General features: G+C 42.9%; 2 protein-coding genes across 3 annotated transcripts in view; one reads left to right on the top strand and one right to left on the bottom strand.

Moving 5' to 3' along the window:
• The window catches only part of RESF1 (retroelement silencing factor 1), a 49,400-nt gene extending 44,205 nt beyond the window's left edge, over positions 1-5,195 (bottom strand). For both annotated transcript variants that reach the window (XM_069860058.1, XM_069860051.1), the window contains exon 1: positions 5,180-5,195. The gene's annotated coding sequence lies outside the window, so the exon portion shown is untranslated. The remainder of the gene's footprint in view (positions 1-5,179) is intronic.
• The window catches only part of AMN1 (antagonist of mitotic exit network 1 homolog), a 469,636-nt gene that overhangs the window by 389,009 nt on the left and 53,836 nt on the right, over positions 1-26,791 (top strand). The gene's annotated exons all lie outside the window — the stretch shown is intronic.

Raw genomic sequence — 26,791 nt, forward strand, 5'->3', positions numbered from 1 at the left:
TGTTATGCAAATTAGGAAGCTGGCTGTTGAAGGCGGGCTAAGGTTAAACAATTACATAAAAGCAGAACGAACCCAAATAAAGCGGCTTCACAAGAATCATATTGATTACTGTGTGTTGTCCCATTTCTTCTGTCAGGTTTGTCTACAGTTTCTCAAAGGCCCATCAGATAGCAAGACTGACTTGTTTTTTTCTTCTGCATCACTCACATTTGCCTGTCAGGCTTATCTCAAGTGTTCTTTATTGCCTCCCTTTTTTCCCTTATAATCCCATTTGACAGCATCAGGTAATCTTGCCAGAATAAACAATCACTATCTTTGTTTGTCAGATTTGTCTCTACATTAGGTTTATTCCTTCACTGTTCTTGCCTCCTCTTGTACTCAGAAGGTCCTTGAGCAGACAACCTTAAACAGCAGATGCTCTCACCTTCCACACACCCTTACACTTAACACATTCCCTGTTTTCTTGCTAGGAAGAGTGTCCTAGAAATCGTGCTCCTTCACTGCCAACACAGGTCACTCTTTCAACTCTTAGTCTGCTATTCATTCTGCTGCTTTCTCACACATTTTCTCACACATTCTCAGGGCCATGGCCGAGTAGGAGATAGGAATGGTTGGACTCATGATCCAAGAGGTCTTCTCCAACCTGGCGATTCTATGATTTCCGTTAATATGTCAGTCGTGGCAGTTTTAATATTTCTGTTAAAAACTTCAAATTATATTTCAATCATTATACTTGAGGCAGGGCTGCAAGACTAGTAAAAACTTCAGGAATATTTAGGGAAAGGATCAGATGTGGGAAAAGCGGATGTGCAAGAGTAACGAGAGAATGGAAACAAAGAGGAAGAATAAGAGAGGCTAGTCACATGTAAGCAAGCCCCAGCTAGGACCCAGAGCTCACAGTTTGTAGGTCAAAGGGCAGCAACTGAGAGACCAGGGTGCCACCACCCTGAGAAGAGGGCACAGGGCTTGGAGGTCTCAGTGACAACTGGATAGACTGGCATGCAAGGAAAGTCTGGGTACCAGCAACTGGAAAAGGAGCTGCAGGTCACAGCATTACATGTGAGCAACTGGAGGTGTGCAAGACGTCCAAGGGCCAGTAATTAAAGGAAGCTCAGTGTGTTTTATGTTTTCCTGTAGTGGGTTTATGCCAATGTGTGTGGATATGTCAGTGTACTTTCAAGCTGAGCTAGCCAGAGCAGGAAGAAAACCCAAGACACTTAACCAGCCGTGGACCTGCAGCAGAGTGTATGACTGAACACTCTCGTACTCACGTGTCTCTTGTGTACACTAAATTGGCCAATAAAAATGATTAACTGTTAAAAATCTCGGCAAATTTTCTCCCATTTATGACAAATATAAGATTTATCAGATACCTGATAGCTTTCCTGTGTGCCTTGCACTACACAGACCTCTGCACACTACCCATACTTGTATAATACCCTCAGATCATACTAAAATTGTGTTTCCTCTAACAGGCAGTTAATTACAGCTAGAGAAACTATAAATAAGTAATCCCATTTTAAAACTTACTGAGAGCGCACAAAAGTAAAAAAAAAAAAACAACCAAAAAACAAGGAAAAAGCACTCCATAGCACTTGGCAAGGGACCTGATCCACAGTCCTACAGCTACAGAATAGCACCCAGCAACACTGCCAGAAGCGTCTCAAGAACTGCAGTCACAGACAGAAGGGCAGCAGCAAAGCGAGCATTCTTCTCAGCAGCAATGAGGTAACACAGATAAACACCATGCCACACAGCAACAATGGGAAGTGCTAGATACAGAAAAATCTGAATTTGTCATAAGAAGGATCTAAATCAAGCTCAAAGAGATTATTCTGAAAGATAAATGTCAATTTTTTTGCAAGCACTATGGACTCCAGGCACTTGTAAATACTCCAGGGAGCTTTAAATTTCTAGTTCTTCCCAATATCAAGCACTATATCTGCATCATAAAAAGAGATGTCACTGCTGAGTACAAAATGAAATCTTCAAGACTGTATTTGATTACTCGATCATATCAACCTCCTCTTTCCACTTTTTGATTATGGGTCATCGACAAAGATAAGAAAGGCTTGACATCAAACAAGTGAACTTTTGCATTGATTAGGACCAGGAGAGACCACAAATACCGTGACAAGAGTCATATATCTCCAGCCCACTGATACAATGCTCATGGTTGCAGCAAACGAAACTGACAAAACTCACCATACAGGATTTAAGAAACCACTTCCTTTGTTTGCAACCCACAACCAGAACTCTATAACAGACTCAGGTGGTGGCCCAGAAGACCACAGTAAGCAGCTCTGCTGGTCCATCATTGGGCAAAAGGCAAGAAGGATTGCCTGAGGAGCACACAACCTCACCTGGCCAGGTGCACCATGGCACCTCTATTCTATCAGTGACTAAGTGAACACAATACGCCCTTTTGGATAATTTTTCCTCATGGGAAAAAAAGGGGGGGGAGGGAAACAAAGGGCTGGGGAACATAGATTTGTGTAATTTTTAGAAACTTATTTTCAAAAATTCTACTACAAAACCACATTTGCCTGCAGAAAACACACATGTCAATAACTTGTTAGCTTTTAAAAGGCAGCATTTAAGAGACAGCCTCCTGCAGATCACAGCATTTTTCTGATCTACAGTGACAGAAAAACAGAGGAACAGCATGTGCAAAAAAAAAACCAAACAACCAAACAAAGAACAAATAAAAGAATAAAAGCAGCTGTACTTTTTGCAGAGAACAGAGCTGAAATGACCAAATAAAAGTTCTTCTGAAGACCTGGCAGACAAATGAACTGGAGGAACAGTTACAGCTACTATCAAGCAGGAAAACAGAACACCCCAAGACTTGATATGAAACATGCTGTAGTTTGTCTTTTGCCAAAACATCAGACAACATACTATTTCCTGAAAAGAAATACTGTTTGAGCTTAAACTACAAAGAGGGCTCACAATTTCACCTTTGAAATGTCACTCGACTCAATGCAGTGAGCCACAAGACAAACGTGAACTAACGGTTCCTGATAAACACCTCCAGAACTACCTCAGCACATTAGCTAAGGCTTTGCTTTGAGACTCAGCAGAACTTTTTATACCAACACAGCTATAGAGAATAAAGGATTTAATTTTGTGGACAGTAATAGAAAAGTGATGACTAACACAATTCTACTTTCTCTGCCAGGAAAGTCTATCTAAATGTTTTGGGACACTAGCTGATTAATTCAAGGAAATCTGCCCAGTTAAGGAGCTTTTGGCGTTTTATTCCCAACATTCTCAGATGCAAGTGCTAGAAAATATTTACCAGGAGACATGATGAGCTGGGTTTGTTTTCTTCTATTTTTAAGTCATCCCAGGAGGCTAGTTAGAGCAGGGAAAAGCCCAATGTTACCACATAGCTCCTCGAAAGAGTTGAGTCAACCTCATAACTTCTAGGAAAACAACCTCCAGCATTCCTATGGGCTTCTGAAGTATATCCAGTGCTGAAAAAACCTAGCTGATGCCCCTAGCTTTCACCAATACCAAGAGCATATGAAGCATATTTCCCAGAGCATATTAAGAAAGTTGATAAAGAAGTATTGATGGGGTAGAGTACTTGCCTTTTTTCCTCACATTCTCATCTGCCTTTGCAGATGGAATAAGCTATGTAATCCTTGCAACTACACTACTCAAGACAACCTGAAACAGAAATAACAATCTATACCTCTCTAAAACCATTTTTAGCTTTAGTTATATAAAGTATTTTGTCCATTCAGCCACCATATCCGACTGCGGGTGTCCCTCTTACAAAAGGGCAAACACTAAGCTCCTTGCTTCATACCTTGTGATGTCTACCTGAAAGGCTGAAGCAAAAATTACACGCATTGGTCTTCCATCACAGACCCTCAACAGAGAAGTCCCAAAACACCTGGTCTTGCCCATACCGAGAGCCCACAACCTTATAAGCAGTTACCTCTTTTTTCCTTTTCATAATAATCTTTCAGTGCTATCTCCTTGGCTTGCCGAAAGTTACAGAGATGGACAGTAAATAAACTTCCACTGAAAGCAACCGGGACAGGGATGTTTCTGGTGGCGAATTCCTCTCTTGTGAGACCTCATCTGGAGTACTGTGTCTAGTTCTGGAATCCCCAACATAAGAAGGATATAGCTGTTGGAACAGGTCCAGAGGAGGGCTGCAAAGATGATCAGAGGGCTGGAGCACCTCCCACACAAGGGAAGGCTGGGAGAGATGGGGTTGTTCAGCCTAGAGAAGAGAAGGCTCCAGGGAGACCTTATAGTGACCTTCCAGTACCTGAAGGGGCTACAAGACAGCTGGGGAGGGACTGTTCACAAAGGCTTGTAGTGACAGGACTCGGGGCACTGGGTATAAACTGGAGAGGGGCAGATTTAGGCTACACGTAAGGAAGAATTTCTTCACCACGAGGGCGGTGAGGCACTGACACAGGTTCCCCAGGGAAGCTGTGGCTGCCCCATCCCTGGAGGTGTTCAAGGCCAGGCTGGATGGGGCCTCGGGCAGCCTGACCTAGTGGGACGTGTCCCTGTCCACGGCAGGGAGGTTGATGATCTTTAAGGTCCCTTCCAACCCAAACTATTCTGATTCTATAACCCTCGGGAAGCGGCTCCTGCCGCCACCAAGCGCTCCCTTCCCTCCCCGCCCCAGGCAGTGACTCCCTCTGCAGCCGCCAAGAGCTCCTTCCCTCCCTCCCCGCCGCCCCAGGCAGCGACTCCCGCAGCCACGGAATGATCCTTCCCTCCCGGCTCCGCTCAGGCAGCGACTCCCTCTACAGCTGCCAGGAGCTCCTTCCTTCGCTCCCCAACCCCCGGCAAGCGGCTCCAGCATCCACCGGGAGCTCCCTCCCCGCACCCCCTCTCCCCACGCAGCAACTCCCTCTGCGGCTACCGGGAGCTCCTTCCTTCGCTCCTCCATCCCAAACCCCGAGAAGCAGCTCCTGCAACCACCGAGAGCTCCTTCCCTGCACCACCCCACCCCCCCATGCAGCAACTCCCTCTGCAACCACCAGGAGCTCCTTTCGCTCCACCATCCTAACCTCGGGAAGCGGCTCCGGCATCCACCGGGCGCTCCCTGCCCGCATCCCCCCACACGCAGCGACTCCCTCCGCAGCCACCGGGAGCTCCCTCCCTCCTTTCCCCCCGCTTCCCTCCCGCCGCCGCCGGTCCTCACCGACCCCAGCGAGTCCCTCGGCAGGTGGAGGCGGAGCCGGCGGCCGCAGGCTCCGGGGGAAGCGGAAGGAGAGCGGAGGCGCTAGCGCCGCGGGGCGGGAGGGGAGGCGGAGCTGCGGGGGCGGCCGGGAGGGGGCGGGCTGCGCCCTCGCCGCACCGACCGCGGGGAGCTGGGCCGCGCCCCCCGCTTGCGCGTTAGGCCTCTCGGGGCCCTCCACACTGAGCTCCACCTCCCTCCCTCCCTCCCTGCCTGCCTGGGCGCCTGCTTTCTTGCCTTCTTGCCTTCTTCCTTCCCTGCCTCTATTCTTTCTTCCTTCCCTGCCCCCCTCCCTCTTCGCCTCCCTCCTTTCTTCCTTCCGTGCCTCACTCCTTTCTTCCTTCCCTGTCTTCCTTCCTCTTCCTTCCCTCCCTCCTTCCTTTCTTCCTTCTCTGCCTGCCTCCTTCCATCCCTTAGCAAGTTTGCAGACGACACTAAGCTGGGTGGAAGTGTCGATCTGCTGGAGGGTCGGGAGGCTCTGCAAAGGGATCTGAACAGGCTGGACCGCTGGGCAGAGTCCAATGGCATGAGGTTTAACAAGGCCAAATGCCGGGTCCTGCACTTGGGGCACAACAGCCCTGTGCAGTGCTACAGACTAGGAGAAATCTGTCTAGAAAGCTGCCTGAAGGAGAGGGACCTGGGGGTGTTGGTTGACAGCGACTGAACATGAGCCAGCAGTGTGCCCAGGTGGCCAAGAAGGCCAATGGCATCTCGGCTTGTATCAGAAACGGCGTGACCAGCAGGTCCAGGGAGGTTATTCTCCTTCTGTACTCGGCACTGGTGAGACCGCTCCTTGAATCCTGTGTTCAGCTCTGGGCCCCCCACCACAAGAAGGATGTTGAGGCTCAGGAGCGAGTCCAGAGAAGAGCAACAAAGCTGGTGAGGGGGCTGGAGAACAGGCCTTGTGAGGAGCGGCTGAGAGAGCTGGGGTTGTTTAGCCTGGAGAAGAGGAGGCTGAGGGGAGACCTCATTCCTCTCTACAAGTACCTGAAAGGAGGTTGTAGAGAGGAGGGTGCTGGCCTCTTCTCCCAAGTGACAGGGGACAGGACAAGAGGGAATGGCCTCAAGCTCTGCCAGGGGAGGTTTAGGCTGGACATTAGGAAAAAATTTTTCACAGAAAGGGTAATTGGGCACTGGAACAGGCTGCCCAGGGAGGTGGTTGATTCACCTTCCCTGGAGGTGTTTAAGGCACGGGTGGATGAGGTGCTGAGGGATATGGTTTAGTGTTTGATAGGAATGGTTGGACTTGATGATCCGGTGGGTCTCTTCCAACCTGGTTATTCTATGATTCTATGATTCCCTACCTCCCTCCTCTCTTCCTTCTCTGCCTCACTCCTTTCTTCCTTCCCTGCCTCTCTCTTTTCTTCTTTCTTTCTTCTCCCTCCTTTCCTTTCCTGCCCTCTCTCCCTGCCTTCTCAGCTCCCCAGAGAACTGCCACAGCTCCCTGCTTCAGACACATCAATTTATAAGAAAAAAACCCAAACCCACAGTGGTTCTTTTAAGGCCGCCATGAGTTGAGGACCAGCTGGGACGTCAAAAGGAGTCTGAAATTAGAAGATCTGTAGAGTGATAAATACAAAAGCTTTTGAAGAAAGGAATAAATCATTATGTTAAGGGAATGAATTAACTGAAGCAGTAACTCTTGGCCAGCTTGCAGTTAGAAGGTGATTGTAACAGGAGTTTAGTTTGTTTGCTAGTTGAAACAGGCAACAAATCAAGAATTGCTATCTTAAACTTATCTCTGACTGATGCTCTGGCTAAAAGACAAAAAGGACAGTTCAGCAGAAACAAAGAACAGACCTGATCTCTCCAGAGGACATAGTGATGAAGGAGATAAGATAAAGACCACCAGAAGCTTCTGAAGGCCCTAGGAAACTGTGGTGGAGAGTGGGTGATAAACTACGATAATGAGTTCTCAGAAAAGTAGCCAATAGGTGACCTGTGTCCCAGAATCCATATGAAATTTGTTTAACCAGTATGTCCTGGAATCTATATGAATGTGTATGTTTAACCAGTATAAAAGTCAGACAACCAGCCTCAATAGTTGGACACATTAGGTGGAATTCTTCCCTGTGTACCTGGTGTCCCATAATATAGAATACCTGCTTAATAATCACATTGACATTGATTATTGAGTTTGGCTTTCCATGGCATCACTTTGTAGTAAAAACTAGGTAGATGAAAAAAAAAAAAAAGTTAAGTACTGTATGAAGAAAATATAAGTTAGGAGTATTTAAAGATAAATTTCACATCACAAAATTACCAGAAGGCTATGATATGTTTAAAAAGTCTTAAGTTTTAAACAGATGTCAAGGCTATACTGAATAGATCTTATTTATCCTGCATAGCAGTTAGGGGAACAAAGCTCATTATATAATATAGTCAGGACAAGTAATTTTTATTAAGCTCTATAAATGAGCTGACTGCTCACTCACAATAGTATCACAATACCTGTCTCCAAGCAGGCTGGTGTGACGTGGGATAAGGGACTGACATGTGACAGAAGAATGACAGCTGCTAAATCATAGAATCATCTTGCTTTGAAAAGACCTTAGAGATTGGTATGGCTTGAACTAAAGTAGAACCAGTTGCTAGCTTCAGCTGAGCCTTGTTTGAGTAACTTCATTTTCTGAAAGTTAACTGAATGTTTTCACACAGTGTTTCTCTCTAGAAGTGATAACATGGGGCAGCGGTATGTAAAAAGGCCATTGCTTATACTTATGGAAACCAAGGCTATCCTCAAGCTCATGGAATGCTGAAAGTCAGAGGTGAAAACGAGTCACACCTGCAGGGAGGGATGGACAGGACACGTGACCCCATGGACAAACAGACTATTCCATCCTATATATGTCATACTTGGTATAAAACTGAACAGTCATGAGGGTCAGTTTCTCTTCTTTGATGGCCTCTGTCCAGTGATGACCTTGTCTGTCTTTTAGCCTCTAATCTCAGATCCATATGTTCCTGAATCCAGTTACTGAGTCCAGCTCCCTTCTGCTGCTAAGTCCAGCCTGGGGCCTCTTCCTCATGCCTGCTCTGCAGCATCTGCAGTGACATAGTCATTGGGGGGGAGCATGTTTTATCATTTTCTTATTAGCAGTATTTTCCTTATGATTATTATTGTTTCATTAAAGCTGTTTTAGTTTTCAACTTACGTGTCTTTTGTTGTGGTTGGACACTCTCTTCACTGAGAGGGTGGTTGGTCACTGGACCAGGCTTCCCAGGAAAGTAGTCAAGTCATTGAGACAATCAGAGTTCAAGGAACACCTGGATATCGCTGTTAATCATGTGATTTAGTTTTAGACAGTCCTGCGAGAAGCAGGGTGTTGGACTCAATGATCCTTATGGGTCCTTTCTAGCTTGAGATATTCCGTGATTCTGTGATCTTAAAATCTATTGCTACAGCGGTGAACATTCTTCTCCAGGCTGCCTCAGCATGCTAAGCAGGGTTCATGAGCCTAACAGATGCAATGCAAACGAGGAATTCAAAATTTGTTTTTTTATTGAGACAAGCTCAATATCATGCTATGTTTCTAACTACACGTGCACGCGTACACCCACGCACATTTTGCAACTTCCTGTTACAGAAGAAAGATCAGGAGTTTGTTGCAGCAGATGGCCTTGGGGTGCTTATTGTGAATTGCTTTTCTCATACCCTAGGCTTCATAGTTTCTTTGCCACCTAATGCTGAAATATTTGATGGTCTTTGATCTTTGCCTTCTCCAGATTCCATGCTACCAGAGCATGTCTCCCAGCCTAGAGCTGTTTGTGTGGCATCCCTGCCCTCTTCCTCCTGTCAGGCACAGCCGCTCCTTGATCAAGAGCTGAGCGTACCATGCATCAGGACCTGCCTATAATGAGGTGTGACCAGCCAGATGCTGCAAATAGGAACTGGCTGTAATGACCCTTGGTGCACACCACAGCTGGACTATAGACAGGAGAACGCTCCGAAAAAGTAAGAGTCATATAACTTAAATGAAACATAACCACCCTGAGTTAAGTATTTGAAGGTAGTGTCAGGGTGCAAGCCTGCTCTACCCGAAGGCTGATACAATCCAGCAATTAGATCAGTTACACTGCATTCAGCCAAATTTGTCTATGTAACAGTGTTGGAAACACCATGTTGAGAAGCAAAAGTGGGAGAATTAAGGCCAATGAGGAAAAGGTAATATGGGGAGTGTTGTTTATTTTGGGAGGAATCTGCACAAAGACATGCAGGTACATGTAGGAACAGTGAAAAGGTGAGTTCAGGGAAAGAGAAAGTCGGTTGGCACTAGGACTGCATGTGCTTATCAATGATTGTGTTAAAAAAAATGGAGGTACTATAGACAAAACACATCCTGGTTTCCATTTTCACTGTCCTGGTTCCTCATAGTCATTTTAATCACAATCCCTGTCATGTTGTGTTCAGGTGTTTCAGCTCATCTAGATGTCCAGATTCCATTACAATTGCTCTATGTCATAATGATTTTTAACAAGATTAGTTTGACTAAACTCTCCAGGTTAGGTTCTTATGACATAGAGCTTAGTTTCTTCCAGTCAAAAACCTTCATCAGTAGCAGTATTGTTCCCAGCATCTTCAAACACAAATATTACCGAGTCATTGAACTGACTTCCCATAATTCTCAGAGTAGTGAAGGCAAATGCACTCATTATTTCCACAATTGTCACCAATAATAGGTGGAAGATCTGTTTTCACAGAAAGAAACAGGGCTGTCCTCGTGATAAAGGTACTTGTAGAGGATTGGTTAAGAAGGAAAGGGCATCAGGACGCTGGCTCTTTAAGGCTTGATATTTTGGCAGGGCCTCAATCTCAGAATAACCTTGACATTTAGAGGAAGTTGGTTTGTAGCAAGGCAAGGTGGGTAATATAGTAAGTAGTACAGCTGAACGCAAGGCGGAACAAGAACAGAGCATGCTTGGCAATCACTACCAATAGGCACGTAGCACGTAGTAACTGCTGACCAATCAGTGTGTGAGTAGTGGACACAGACCAATAAGCACTTTATGCGTAGACTGTAACGCGGTGTATAAAAGTTGGTGGCGGGTTTGCAATAAACTGAGCAAGATTCTAAACTCACATTGGGTGTGGTCTTGACTACGGCTGCTCTCCTTGCAACAGGTACTGTCAGGCTGGATCCATTTTCTCTTATTACCTAGATCCGTATCATGGACCTGAGGGCACCAGCAGCCCTGAGTTCCTGCCCAGCTCCAGAAGCGCTCCCCCGATCCTGCCCAGGGCCCAGGACACCACTTCAGAGCCCTCCTATGGCTGTCAGTCCCTGTCCCAGTGACACAGCAGCCCTGCTCTGCCGGGCCACGGGCCTTGCTGAGCCGTGCCAACCCACAGGTCAGGGTGGGCCAGGCTTTGCACATTCTCATTGCCAGGGTCCAGCCATTGCAGGGCTGTGTCTGATCCTGGTTCTCCTCACTGGGCCTGATCCATGGGCTGATGTACCAGTGGTGCTCAGTGCTGGGGCTGGGGCTGCCCCCAGCTGCACTGCTTCCCAGCTGGGGTGGTGGGAGGACCCTGGCTTCCAGCTCTGCCCTGCTGCCTGTGGAAAAGCAGATCGTTGGGGCAGGCACCCAGCTGAGGCTTAGCTCAGGGATGTCCGTGCCTCCACGTATATACTCTTTTGGTTTTGGCAGCAGACGATGTATTATCAAGTTCACATAGCTGCACACAATTCAATTTAATTGAAAGCTGGCTTCACTGTGAACTGATGATTATCAAGACAGGCAGGATGTTCGCTTTGTGAACTGGACTAGATCATGCATCCCAAGTCATGTCCTTGACTCCTCGCCAATCTTCCAAGTCCTCCCCTTGCAATGAATAACATTGCTATCTAAGGGATATAAAACAGCAGAATGTTCTTAGTAGTCCATACGTTTGAGCTGTGATGCATGTACTCATTTTTCATAATGATATTTCAGTGATTTGGTATGATAGAAGATGCAACCTATTTATGGTCAAAGATGGACACTTATACTGCAAGTTATTTTCTGTCAACAACTTCAAATACAAAACTGTCCCCCCAACCTCTGCAAGAATACATACTCAAAGGAGCACTTTCGTTTTTATCATTCTTACCCTTTCAATCTTCTCCTTTATTTTTTCTTGTATCTCTGATCATTCCTGAGGCACCTCAGTTATCCAAGTAAAACTATCTCTCTATGAAGGAGTTTCTAGTGAAGTTAAGGGCATAATGAATGACATCTTCATTCCATAAAAAGGTTTTGGAAGAACTAAGTCCCAGATGCTAATCAACTGGATCTTCTTAAAACTGTCAAGGTCAGGGATAACTGGTAATTTCTGCTCCTTCCTGCTATTATTCACTATCTTCTGTGGTACCCCTTTAATGATTTGATTTTCACACACCACTTGTGCATACCTGAAAGTCATTCAGCACTTGAAACCATTGCTTCATCCTCAAATGTTGGGGGCTAGTTGTGGTCACTAAACCCTTGGAGCAAAGTCCAGCTAAGTCAATGACTCGTGGAGTTGCGCGTGTCAGACATGGTTCCAGTTGTCATGTAATATAATGTCTGTTTATTTATTCTTCTATCTTCTTTTCCCTTTCCTGTTTTCTTGATCTTCATTCTTCCACTGGGCACTGATATTTGCTGTTACTGATTGTATCATGTACCTTAGGGTGGCAATCTCTCTAGCTGGCATATCCACCATTCTTTCATTCAGTTTCCTAATCCTGTTCCTTTGATGAATTTTCATGTGCCTGATCCACAAATGGCTCCCAGACTGACTCATACATTTATCAATCTCTTTACATGGATGCTTATTTGAAACAATCTTCCCTTCTCCTGACTTTCACTACCTTTTGGCTCAAGCAAATATCCAGAATTTTATTCTCTGCACGTAATAGTCTCAAACCACCCAGACTTTTATCCCCTCGTGATCTCTAAAATCACTTGCAGACCTGCATGCCAGGGTTACCTGTCCAGAACTTTATTCCCATGAATGCTCAGGGCTGCACATCCAATACTATCTTCCACCTAACACTGAACTCTGAAGAGTGAGCCAAATTTTGCTTGTCCTGACGTTATGCATTCATGCTTTAAAGTCTTCTACCCATAGGGTATTCTTTTACAGTGGCTGGGCATTCATGTTTTGGTCCTTCATTACTAAGGGCATGGTACTATAATCTGAAAAGAATCAGGTTTAAACTCATACAAGTAATATGCCATAATTAGATATTGAGGACAAGCAGCTGAAAAAAAGTGTTGTATGCATGTATTATTTTACAATTAATGTATAAAGTGAATTCTGAAGATCACTAAAATAAGAAAATATCTAGTCATTAACCCATAGAAGAGGACGATTTTAGAATGTGCTGAGACTATTAGGGCTTTACACTCAATATTATCAAGGTACTCTACATTAAAGTATGTTAAGCTATATCAGCGAAAGCAAGAGCTGTGTTACCAAGGAATTATATTTTGATAGATGTAGAACTCATACAGTTGCTGTAACCCAACTGCCCTGAAGGGTTATGTGTTGGTAAAGGCTCAGGCTGTCAAGGACAGATCTGAGTCAGAAGAATATCTAGATTCTTCTCTGGCCACCCTACTTCTGCCCAGATGCTTAAAGTAGGTGTACATACAATGCCAGACCAATGTCCGCAGAATGATGGTTGAGAATAAGAAATGAAAAGATCCAGTAGGAGCTCTGGTAGGTAAAGAATTGAACCAATCAAACATCGAGATTAGCAACATATATACATTTTGTTAAGCATCTAAATAGCCACTAAAGCTTGCTATGTGAGATCTAATTGTCCTCACTTTATTCAAATATTGATGGGTAAAAGTACTTACAAGATTAATAGTGACAAAACCAGTGATAATACAGATAATACAACTGCTATTAAGGCAACCAGCAATGTGATATGGTCAGTTATCACTGGCCAGAAGATATCACCAGTTACAGTGAGAGTCTCAGCTAGTTCTGTCCTAAAATCAGCTTTTGGAAGATTGCTTTATCTAGGCAAGATTGCTAACAGCTATAATCCGAAAACAATTCCCCAAAGAGAACACCACAAACCACAGGATAAACCGCATCTTTCAGCACTTTGCTGTGCAGAGCTTGTTTTGAGTCAAACTTGTTTCAACAAAATATCCGGTCTAGATACTAAGCTAAGAGAGAAGAGGAGAGGAATTGATCACCACAGGAGTCACTAATAAAAGTGCTGCCAGGAAAGTCTGTCTGGGGGTGTAGTTTTGTAGCCCAGGTAAAGTGATGTTATCATTGATGGTACAGGGGCCAGAGGTTGTGATTTAGTCTTGTGTTGCCTCAAGGCTGGGACTTGTCAACAGTTGCTTTGTCTGTGACTTGTCTTGGTCTGCCTGTGGCTTTGCCCTATCTTGTTTAGCTGTAACAGCAGTTGCCTAACTAATCAGATTACTTGTAGTATTACCTAACTTGCTTTAACTTTAGTTAGCTTTGTCAGTTGTGTGCTATACTGTTGTAGCAGCTTTGGTGTATTTCTGTTACATCAATGAAAACAGGTCATTGTTCTGTGTAGAGGGAACTGTCACCTAGAAGTGATAGCAGAGGCCTTGAGTACAGGCACCAGATGATGCTAGAGGCCACAGGGTTATAAATAAATCACCAGTAGTCAATTACTGATCACTAAAGGAATGCGGCCTTGGCAGCTGGATAAAACTGAATTTAAGGATAAGAAAGAGAACAAAGAGGAAGCATCCAACATGATATGAACTAAACCACGACCAGTGAATTTTGTTATAAAAAGGAATTGAGAAGCAATAAAGAAAGAGGAAGATGTGATGCATGGTACAAAATATATAAGAATAAATCCAAGCACAGACTTTAGAATGAGGATGAAGTCCCTGCTACCAACATCAAATTCCTTTCAGCGAAGAACAAGGGTCACAAATGAATCACCATAACTCTCCTTTTCAAGTAAGAGTTGTCACCATCAGCCTCAGTGGAAAGTAAGTCTAACACCAAAGAACAGGGGTAGATATTAGTCAGTTTCCATACAGCTCTTTTAACTGCTAATTAATTTGGCTTTTTCTGTAATGATTATGTGAATTGGTCTATTAACGTTGGTGCTGTTTTCACCATACTGATAACAATGCCGTACTGTCAAGACTTTAGTTATGCAAACAATAGATTGTTTGTGCTAGTGAATTGTATTTTTGCTAGTAATTTGTCTTTCTTCACAAATGGTACACATTGCAATATTGAAGAAAACTAAAAATCTACGATTCAAGCATTGCACAGGGGACATGTAACTTGACCATGCATAGAATCTGTTGAGGATGTCTGTATTGATATCAGAATCAAAACCATCTTTAGATTTGCACAAGAACAACACCCCCATTTCACTAGCAGGCTAATGGTTCTAACTCCAATAGAGTAAAAAATACTAATGGTGTGGGCACCATTGCCTCAGAATCAAGCATACAAAACCAACCACTGCCACTCCGCAGTGTTATGTAATTCAGTTTTATCTTATTAAGGGCAAATATACCTCTGATTACGTTCACTCAAAGTCTTTTGTAACATGGACGCAACAGTGGGCTGAGAGATGAAGTTGGAGCAATATTTGCTGGTTCGGGCAATGCAAGTCTAAGAAACTTCATTTCTTGACAATTATCCCAATAAGCTATACCTTAAAAGGGATTTTAGGATTCCTGACCATATATACCTGGAATATTTGTTCTGTACAAACATTTTCCCCAGAGAAGTACCCTCATTCTCACAAGCCTCTTAATTTCTAAGCAGCAGCATTCATTCTGAGCTCACTCAGCTTTGAAGTCTAGTATTCTAGACACTCTAGAAAAATGTCTATCTTGTGAGGCACATTTCTTTTGCAGTTAGTCTTGCCTCCTTGACATACATGCCAGCTGTGTCTCAGCTGTATACTGAATGTCCCCATGCGCATTGTAGTTTCCACTTTAAAATCTGCTGTAGGAAATTGGTTTAATACAGAGGGGAGTATTTACACCTATAAAAATAACACGCCAAAGGTAAATTAGCTAACTATTTTCATCAGCTCCCACTGAAACTGGAAGCAGCAGTGCAAGGGTGAGGCTGGCACCACATAGATAGGAGACCAGGTGAAGTCTGGAGGAATGAGACCTACTCCTATCCCATCAGCTCATTTGCTTGTGAAAGCATAGCCAGAAGGTAACGTAGCATGCTAGTGTTATCCTAGATCTGGGTTTTTCACTGGTATGCATGAAAGATAAATTTGAATATTATGTATAGTTTCTGTGATTTTAGAACTAAAATATAGGATTAGCCTGGATGATCCTGTGCTTGGGGACTTACGCTTACATAAGGAATTTTAACGGGGCTGTAGTGAGAAAGAATGGGAAGAATGTGACTGTACCTGGTTAAGCCAGATAACAAGGACTGGTGCCAGGATAAGGGGAAGTAGAACAATAATAAAGGGAAGAAAAACAACAGTAAGAGGAGGAAGACCAGATGCAGCCTTGAAGAGGGGCCTAAAGAGCCTAAGAGCATGAGCAAGAAGGAAAGCTGAAAAGTTCAACGTGAGGGAGACTGCCTACCTTCATCCCCAAAGACCCTTGTCGACCACTACCACTAGGAGGAGCACATGTGCACGGGGGAGAAGACTTATGATAATGAGTTCCCAAAACTAATCTTACTAACCCAACCCACTTCTCGGAAAAGTCACAACTATGTATACTAACCCAATGCATATGTATAGTATAGCACAATAAAGATGTACTGGCTTTGACATCTGGTGTGCAAGCTAGGAGGAAAAATCCCCCTTGCACCTGATGCATCGCTGCATACCTGCACTTCACTCTGAGTTCGGTGTTGTTATTCTGTAAGTCATGCAAAGAGCCAATGAATACACTGAGTTGAGATATTTGGTTCTATTCAATACAGTGAAACAGGGTGCTCAGCATCTAGCACAGCCAGCACACCTTATCAGTTTGATAATAGGTTATTCATAGTCATTTGAACAAAGGACTATGATACAATCTGATCTCTTTACTGGTTAACAAAAGCTTCCTGTACCGCTTAAGATTACATACACATTTTCCACCATGATTAAAATATTTAGAGAAGTTCCCTAATAAACATACCAATTATTCACCATGGGATGTGGGTTTTGCTATCTAATTGTCTTAAAGTTAGTTAGGTATGCAAGTTTTCTTGGCATTATTCCAATCCTTCTGCTTAAGTTGACAAAAGATTAACTATTTCCTTTATTAAAATGTTAAAGACTATCCCTCCTACCTACAGATCCTCTTGTTGTTGGCCAAGTTTCCTCTATCTTATTACTGTTTGTGCTTTTGGACTTGATTTTTTTATCAGTAGGGTAAGACAATCTAACGACTCATCATCACCTCTTCTTTTAGGTTTATTTTGCTGTAAAATATATAGTGCATGTCTGAGTTATGTTCTTCATTTGGTAGTGTGGGCAACGTGACTTCACAACTGCCATCAGTTTTGCTTATTAGTTACATGAGTGAAAAACTGTGAGAATACTTTTCATATGTATATATTTCTTCAGATCTTACTGTGTGCATCTTTCTCCCTCTTCACAGTACTACAGGTATCTCACGAGGGCCAAGGCAGGTAATGCAGAATAAAATGTAAGCAAATCTAAATACAGCAAGTTAATACTATAGTTGGGCTGTGCAGAGCAGTTGATAACTGTTTATCAACAAATAAAGAAGTGAGAAATTACTAAAATCCTGGAAAAGCTATTATGGAGAGACACATTATTGGAGGGGAAACAAACGCTCCCACAAAACCCCTTGATGAAAGGAATTGCTGTGTAAAGCAAAGCTCCAGTTTGCTCCCAGACAATCCACTAATTCACAGCCGTGAAGTCAAATCCAAAGTGGCGAGGGTTAAGCAGGAAGGCTGCCCAGTGGTACCTGTGAGTGTGTGGGCAGGAGAAAAGAAACCTTAGCAAGAGGGCTGGCTGGGCAGTCAGGCTCGAGTGCTTCTGAATCAGTTGGACCCTCGGCCTTGGCAGCAGCTGTGATGAAGATGGCCTGAAGTTGCATCATGATGCGGTTCCCCTTCCAGGCATGACCTCACAGTTTCTTTCTGGGAACACGTGCCTAGAAGGATCTAGGAGGAGCCATTAGCTGATGAAAGAGCTGTTAGCTGCAGATGTCCCTGCCCTGGTGGCCTTTGCAAGGTAATGGGTCTCTAGCCTTTCCCTTTTGTTTGCAGGAGAAGCAGCCACCTACCATTCTCTGACTTGGCCCGGGACTCAGAGCATCCCTGACTCCCTGCTGGTGCTGCTTTCAGATGAAGAGCCCCTTTCTGTTGACTCATTTAGCGCTTGAAAGGCTCCATAAGAATCAATTTAAGTAGCAGAGGGAAGGAAGGAGGGCAAGCAGGTCTGAATCCCACAGCAGGGAGCCTGATTCCACTCACCACAAAGTTAAGGACAGGTATAAATTGTCCTGAGTTTACTCATGAGAAAATGAAGCTGGCTTGCTGTCACTCTCTCTTTTTCTTTACTGAACACTCAGAGACTTTGTTGCAGAGGAGCGTGCACTGCTCTGAACATCTTGATTGCGAGGGTCATTAAGCAAAGAAAAGGAAGGAATGTAAAAGCCATTATGGGCAGGGTGGAGGCCGGGCTGGAAGCTGTTGGCACATACACACCCCCTGAGACAATGCACGGATGGGAGGGTCCTGCATACACGCCCCTGGGGTAAGAATGCACAGACAATAAGAGATTGCTGGAATCTATCAGAATGTAACACGAATACACCGAATGTGCCCCTAAACCAGCCAATAAGATTGCAACTAATAATTTTGTATGTGCCTGCTTTTACTATAAATGTGACTCCACAGGTACAGCCGGAGTCGCTCCCCTTGAACAGCGTCCCTGGCAGCCAGCTTGTTTTTTCACCTCTTGTGCAAGAGAATAAATTTTGTACTTTATTTTTGTACCAGTTTGCCGTGCCGTCTCGTTCTTAGATTCTGGACCCTAACATTGATATTAATCAGTAAAGGGCTAACATTTGTTTATCTTTAATAGAATAGTGGAACTTGTACTAAATAAAAGAACAAAGGACCCATAATCTGATGTAAGGAACATCCTGGACATCTGGAACTAAGAAGGACACATTAATCAGGCCTTGTCATCAAGACTGCCAGTTTGGCAGGGAAACCTAAGTGTAGAGTACCCTTAGGTGAATTATCTCATTATATGCTCATACACATACCGCAACGCACCTCCAAGTAGAAAGTTAACTGCCTCCAGGAGCAGGCCTTTACTCACTTGAATATGCACAGTAGAAAACTTATGTGATGAAATTGCATGTATACTTTATTAAAATTATATGTAAATCACTAAATGAGCAAGGAGACTCTGGTTTGCATGCATGAGTTCTGGAAAGCAAACAAGCACCCAGCCTTGCGCTATTCTGAAATAAAATCAGCGTCTCAGCTTGGCCTGTGAAATTTGCTATTTGCACAACAGCTGACGAATCCTACTGAAACAAAGAAACTTAACAGTTTAATTAACCATTAAGGCAGGTACACTTTATTCAGCGATGGAGAAGACATGGGATTTGTCCTCAGAGTGCTTCTGCCGAGCAGTGATTTCACGGAAAATTTATATACAGGATTGTTTTCAAATTCATACTATTTCCTCAAAATGACAACTGTACTTTATTTCGGGAACTTTCTTGCATATCCGGGGGAATGCAATTAGGTCGGCTCAGAGTCGTTAAGGTGTGGCCATATCCGAGTGGTCAATCTCAACCACTCTGGGTTACAAAGGATAAGGGTTGTTAAGGCTATCTTAGTTAATTTTGTTTCTAGCACTTTACAGTTGATGTTTCATCCCACCATTTACAAATCACCATTTCACTACTTTTCAGACAACAAATTTAACTATCACTATTTGTGTATGATACTGGGAATCTGGACCTTACGCCCATGTGCTTGCTACCCAGGACCTTGGAGATCCCAAATGTGTAGACATATTTGAACTAATTTCCCCAAACTACATTTTTCCACATGTCTGTGTGGCTCTTAGTCACATTTACAAGTCCTGCAAATAACAATTGGTTTATCTGCGGGGGAAATACAAGGCTCCAAGGCATTGGTAGGGCCCTTCTGTGTCAGAGGTGGCCTTTAGCACTGGGCTCAAGTCTCCTGTATTGCTAGAGATAGCCATGGGTTTGGGTGTGATTTGTAAAGGGTGAATAGGTATTCTTGTGCCAGAATATAAGCAGCTCATTAAAGGCCAGCTAGCATAATTAATCCTTAAATGAGTTATCTCAAAGCAGAGTGTAAACCATCCTGCCCTGACAAAAGAAAAACAAGGTAGGGAGTCAAGGTCACATAGAGAAGCTATGATTTACTTGTATCTCATGGGAAAAAAGGTAATAAAACTCCAGTGTTTTCCTGGATATATATTATCACTGAAGATAATTAGGGAGGCACTGCCATCAAAATAGTACAAATTGGTAGCAGGACGTTTTTCTCATGCAAAGATTGTTTTTTTTTCAGATCCGGTGTAAAGAGAAGCAGCCCAACAATTTAAAGGTAAGTTAACTAGCCAATAATTCCATGCTAAACTCTGTTTACCCATCCCTCCATCCTTCTGAAGCTTTTGCATCCTATTAACCAAACATCATACATTCCCAGAGCGCTTGGCACATATGCTAAAATGTACGTGTATAGGCAATATCCTCACAGTCCTTTACTATTTCACTGTTCAGGGAAATGAGAAAATATGACAAATATACCCATGTAGGACTTCGTTATTATTGATAGTTAATTGTGATAAATAGAGTATTGTATTAAGAATATAGTAAGAACAGGTGTTGGAAATAAATCTTTATGACAACTATAAGAATACTGTTCAATTGTCCCATGTATCACCCCAGTCCAGCTGAATCAACAGATTGTGTAAGGAATGTCAGACTTAGAACATAGATATTAGATTTGATGATAACTGATGATTAAAAGGTCAACCTGTTTTTTAATATAGGCATAGTTGATGGAACATCTTGAGGTTTTCTTTGAAGTTTAAAGGTGAATAGGTGTTTCTCAAGAAAGATAAATGATTTTTATGACCACAGAAGGAACATGACCTGTTGAAGCAACTTCTGAGGGAGAACCGAAATGAGACAGTGGAGAGAAATTATCAAGTTGGACTTTCGTGGAATTTCAAGTTAATGAAGAATAAAGAACTAGGAGCACATGGGAAAACACCAAGAACTTTTCAAAGTAAATACCTCCTGTGTAATGCTATGTTAAAATATATAAATATCTGATGATTTTGTGTGAGCTTTTGCCACTCTCTGAGGTGATGGCCCAACTCTGAGTTGTAAATAAAGCAAGCCTAGAGTTACGCACTATCTCGTGAAAATCCTTTAACACTCACTTAACTCATAAGCAAAACTGCTTGTAGGTATACAGTCATGTTCTCTACACCAAATAAAGAACCTATCCCAAACACGAGTTACATGTTCTTATAGCAACATAAGCACTGAATGAAAGGCAGATGATAGAACTTTCCTTCTCAAGGCACAACTTTCAAAACGTGGAAAAGCTGTGGCATGTTTCAAGAATAAAACATATGGATTTAAACAAGTTCATGCCTTTAAATAAGCAGTAGCAGCAACTTCAACAATTAATATGTAATTTGGAAAAAAAAAGACCATGCCATCAGTTTCTGTCAGATGTTTGACCATCTGCCTTTTCAACTCTGCTGCGTTGCCTGGTTAGGTTTACCTGCTTCATGTAGAACATACTGTTGCCTTGTCTTGAACACTCTGGAGTGAATATATACTGATCTCTCCTCTCCTGTACAGAAACATGTTCAGGCCCTGCTTGCTATTCTCCATGGAAAATCCAAGGAAACCTTAACTGGAAGCCAGTAAAACAGTTTGTGTCTCTAAAGAAAGGAAGTAGTCATAGTGTATTTTCCTGCTGCCACAATAAACAGTTGTGGGCATCAGACTTCAGCAGATGAAAATAGTTCAGAGGAAATGAAGGAATATGAGGAAAAGGAAGTGTAAACTCTTATTAAACAGGCAGGCATACGGGACCACGTGGTGGGAACCCCCAAACCATCATCCATACCACTCCCTGGTCAGGATCCGAGTTCAGTGAACTGCAAGCCAGGTTTCCATGCAAGCCAGGTGAGACAGAAAGGGAATATTTTTGGTGAGTTTTGCTTATCATAGGGTATCAAATACTGCTAAGTTATAAGGAGGCAGGAGTGTACTGGGGCACAGGATTGTTTCCGAGTAACGCGCCAGACAGTGGCCACTCAGTTACATCCCGAGTGGCTTATTGGGCTGGAGGTGTGGACCCCAAAGAGTAGGTGGAGCTGGCCACTACATGGGTGAAAGGACTGTTGGTGTTAGGCTGCATCCATCCATCCAGGTCATGTATAAGATGAGGTGGCGTGGAATACGGATTGCTGTGCAGTTGGACCCCAGCCCCCCTAGACAGCTCCTTAAAGGGCTACCAGACACTTTAAAAATACAAGTCCAGTCTCTGAGAGAAAGGATTCAGAAGGTTATAGGGCACAGTTAGCAAAATCCTCAGAACCAACCTGTGCACATGATAATTTGGGTGGAGACATCACACAATATAGTTGATTATGGATGAGAAATGGGACCAGCTGATTGAAGTGGCATAGATGTGAAGAGGAGGGTCAAGCAGGCTAGTTGCATACTCACCTTGACTGATGGATGACCCCTCCACACCCAGAATCCTGAGCCTTTCGATGACCGGTCAGGTCGAGCTGGTGATCCAGAGTGGAGCCGAAGGTGTTAAGATTGGGGGTGCTCTGCTTGCTACTGCATGGGCAGTTCACTGGTTGGCTACTTCGTGGGTGCCTCTGCGACAACCAGGCTAGTGGGTGTCTGGAAGAAAATGACAGTAAAGGCCAAGCAAATGGATATTTGGAGGATTTAGTTTTGCATTTCTGTTTGATGGACTTAAATAGTAAAGGCCAGATAAGTGTGTTCAGAGGGCAGGGAAGGAAAAGGAATATTTTGATTTTGCCGATCACTTGCAGCTTATTTTGTAAATTAGATAATACATGTCCAACAATCAAGTTCCCAGAAGATGAGAGGGGAGTGTTATTCAGTGAAAAACCAACACAAACCAAACTAAACTAAACCAAACACAAAACCCACCCACAACACAGAGAATGTATTTTCAAGGTCATCTGTTATTCTGACAAAAAGCACAACATAATTTCCAGCAGTCATCCTGGATAAAATAGTTTATTAGCATTTCCCTCAAGGACTGTTTTTCATAACCAGCTTAGCCTCTGAGGGTTGCATCTCCCAATATCTATTGCTTTTTCTAACCATCAGCTACGTCTTCCCAGCTTTTCTAAAACTGGAAAATTCAGAGGTGGCCAGAACCGTGAGTGCAAGTGAATTTGTCAGAGGGTGACCTCACTTTCAGCTGGCCAGGGTGTTTCTGGTGGTGGCTAAAACTCCATGCTGCAGCAGGGCCAGGAAGCCCAGAAGGGAGGGGCACACAGAAATACATCAGAAGTAGGGCAAGAGTGGAAGTACAGCCCACTGCTGCGTGCTGGGCCAGCTAAAACTGCAAAATTCTCTGCAAGTCTAATTCAGAGGCTAATTGCTTAGAGACACATGCTTACAAAGGTGAAGATGTGGAACTCAAAATGCTCCATGTGAGCTTACAGGAGGAACTTCTAGGTCATCCATGCATGCAAGCGACCAAAACATTGGAGAGTCCCGGTTCTTCATAAGCCTCTAACACCAGGTGAGATTGCTGCAATATTGGAGGAGAGCTGCAAGGAACTTGTCAGGATGAGACACAAGCAGAGAACTACCTTATTTTGAAGATCACACACATATAGGAAAGGTGCATCTCTTTCCTTGAGGGCAAGGTCATCAACCCCTGCCTAAATTTTAGTAATCTCATTAAAACTGTTCTCTGTAGTTCTGCTCAATATATTGGACAGCACAAAATAAAGGCTTTTGCCATATTGAGAGCCTTATAACTTCTGCTAGCAGCTCCTTTAGAGGCTCAGCCTGCCTTCCCACTCTGCACCAGCATTCATGAAAACTCTCTTTGGAAACATTATGGTATTTATCAAATATCAGCATGGACTGAGTGTGAAAGGTGGTTTATGAGAGAAAGTTGCAAGGTGGTGTGACAGGTGGGCATTTTTTCTATTTTCCAATGTAATGGATATTCTAATGTCATTAGCATTGGCTTGATAGAGTACCTTGATAAGGTACACTGTCCTTCTTTTGTTAAATATTGCTCCCTTAAAACTCCTTTGCAGTATCTACATGAACATCTAAGTCTAGTACAACATTTCCTGCTGGAATTCCCCTAGTTAAAAGGCACCAGAGACTGCACTGCAGTGAATGATGTATCCACCCACACAGATATGCCCAAAACCCTCTCAAGTGTGCAGAAACTAAGCAAATAATAGTCAGTTTATTGGATGGAAACAGCATATGTAGATTCTACATAGCTTCTCCCTTTCCCTGAGCTGTTAATGGAAACTTGGGAGTTAAGGTCTCAGACTTTTTCTGATTAAGGAAAAACGGAAGATGGAGACTTCATTCTGCTCAAGCACATGGGTAGTTTTTCCTTTACTATTTTGATATACCAAAGTGATTGTAAAATGACTAGACTATCCTATAATGTGAGGCTTAACAAAAAGGAATAGAATGGCAAACACTTTTGAATAGAAACAAAAATATTTGGTTTCTCTGTGGTAGAATGCTGAATGAAGTGATTAGATATGGCTGTTTGAGAACAATAGCTGCATATTCTGTCCTAAATTTGTTATGGAAAAACGATTACAAGGAACACCCCTGAAAAAATAGAAACTCCCTCACAAAATAGGTCAGGTTGAAAGCTATCAACCCTAAGTTTTTTGTGTTTGAATGACAGATTGCATTTCAAAGTGAACCATTTTTAGAAAATTCATCATTATTCAAAAATTTCTCAGATATGTAACAGCCATAGCAAAGTCAAAATCTCCATCTTCCTCCCATTTTACTTCAATGAGATGTTTAGTTTTTCTGAATAGAACTACTATAGGTCAGATAAGCTAGAACGGGCAAAAGAAAATGTCTTGAATGCCAAGTTAAGAGTTTATAATTAGTATGATTATAATCTAATGAAAATATAAAAAATGGTTATTATTACTGCAAATTACAATGATATTCATATGCGTAGTCTAAATTTTCTATTTAGTATGAAAGAAGTCTCACTAAGAAGATCATTAACATCATCGTTAAAATTAAAACTGTTATCCAAAGCTTCCTAGCATTTAGCCCTTGTATTTGGTGTTATGCTCTCCCTTTCACTGCCCATCTGGCTCCTAAGGTTGCTGGCTGCAGCCTGGGAAGGGATTTCAGGTCCCCTTCCCTGGAGGTGTTTAAGGCACGGGTGGACGAGGCGCTGAGGGACATGGTTTAGTGTTTAATAGGAATGGTTGGACTTGGTTTAGTGTTTAATAGGAATGGTTGGACTTGGTGGGTCTCTTCCTACCTGGTTATTCTATGATTCTATGATTCTTTCATTGGAAGGATATGATGTTGCTGGTGGACAAGAGGTCTGATGGTGAATGCGTTGATGGTTTCTTCCTCCTCATATTACAGTCTGCCTGAGGCTATTTTATACATTTTCTAACATACAACTTACTCTGCTTCTCTATGTTAGAACAGCATTTCCTATTTTACACTTGATGGACACTGTTTCCTTTTCCTCTTTGTCATCCTGAAGACCAGTTTTTCCAGCTACTAAGTCTCTGTTCACTTAAGTATGAGTAATTGGCCACTGGTGAGTAGTTTTAGCACCATCCTGTGCACACATTCAAGGCCTCTGTTATCCCCTGCACATACTCCCCTTCATGCTACATCTTTCGGCCAGAGTAATAAAGAGTTTGTTTCACTCAGAAAAAAACACTTGTTACTAGCATCTGTTTAAAAACTACGCTTATAATGCAGAACTATGCAAAGCCAAGGAAAAACAAAACAAATGGGACAACAACCACCTAGTCATTAGAAAAATGCTGTTACATATTAGAAAAAAAACACCAACCAGTCCAGGCAAAGCGTGACAAGTCCTGAGATGTGCAATATTACCTCAATATTATACAAAGCCTGTCACCTGTGACTTGTGAAGGTATTACCGTGTTTACTGAGCTACTAGTATATTTATGACTCACATAAGCTGCAATGACTTCTGCTGATACAGAACCAAAATGCAACAGAAACTGGTCAAGTTAAGTTAAAGAAAGACTATTTAATTAAAAGCTACACTAAGCAGTACTACCATCTGGCACCTAGTCTTCATTCTATTGCAATGACCAATTTTGCTAGCTCTAAAGGCTCTTTTTGACCTCTATGTCCTAAGCAATCCAAAGCATTAAAAGTACTGTAGCTAAAGAAAGCCAGTTTAGTTCCAAAAATTATTTCACCACACACACACTTCTGAGAAATCCCTACCAGAAACAAATGGAGAAAATCGAAGCTTGTCGCAATAGCTGCATTGAATAAAGCGCATTGCAAAGGACTCGCAGATACAAAAAGCAAGAGAAAAAAATCAACAGATTTTTTTTTTTTGCTTCTCTTTAATAATGATGGGTGTCCTGCACCAGAATTCCAGGAGTAACACCTCTCTCAGGGACCTCAGCACTACTGGATCACTGGTAGGGAACTCCAAAGCTGGTCTTCAAAAGGGACAACTGGAGGGTTTCTGCTGGCAAACATCTGGCCACCTTCAAGGCACCAACACACTTGTCTCAAGAAGGTATCAGCACTTGTGTGTCTCTAGCAAGCACAACACAACCGATGTGCTTTGTTTACTCTTCCTTTATACACCGATTAAAGCTGTTGTATATTATCTTCTATTGAATTTTCAAGAGTCTGGGCACCTCGCACATACTGATCTGTGCATCAACATCACACCCTTATCATGCAGGCAGATTAATGATCCCACTAGTATACCCGCCTCCATTCTTTCTTAATGTGAAGACCATGCACTGAATAAACATACCCACACTGCTCCTACAAGGCCTGTTTCCTGGCTGTGCTTTTCTGCGCACAGTACCTGCGCTGCTGAGTGATGCTCCAGTGAAACTGAATTTTTTTTTGGTTTACATTTTTGAATGAAATGTCAGTTATGAAAATCATGTGAATTGACACTAAAATCTCTGCACTCTAACCAACAAACTGCTATTAATAGATTTCTAATAGCTCTTTTCAAATAGGGTCAAAATATGCTTGTCTTCTTTTGGAAAGCTTTAAAAATAGGCTGAAAGGATCTGAAAGACTAAGTGGTGTTGATTTAGGTTTTTGTCTACCTTAGTGAGGCAGTCAATACAAAAGGAAGAGAAAAATATGGTGATCCTGAGGTCTTTTACCTCCTCATTCCTACCCATTCACCATGTTTACTTCAAATTTGATATAATTTACTATGTTGTTAAACATCCTCCTCCAAGCTTCAAAAGTTTTGAAATTCAAGAACCCTGAATACTAATCTAAGTTCTATTCAGGAGCTCTAAACTAGGAATGTATGTAAGATAAAGAATGTAACAGGGCTGTCTTGAACCA

This window comes from Phaenicophaeus curvirostris, chromosome 1 (genome assembly GCF_032191515.1).
Source record: "Phaenicophaeus curvirostris isolate KB17595 chromosome 1, BPBGC_Pcur_1.0, whole genome shotgun sequence".
In the NCBI taxonomy this organism is placed as follows: domain Eukaryota; kingdom Metazoa; phylum Chordata; class Aves; order Cuculiformes; family Cuculidae; genus Phaenicophaeus; species Phaenicophaeus curvirostris.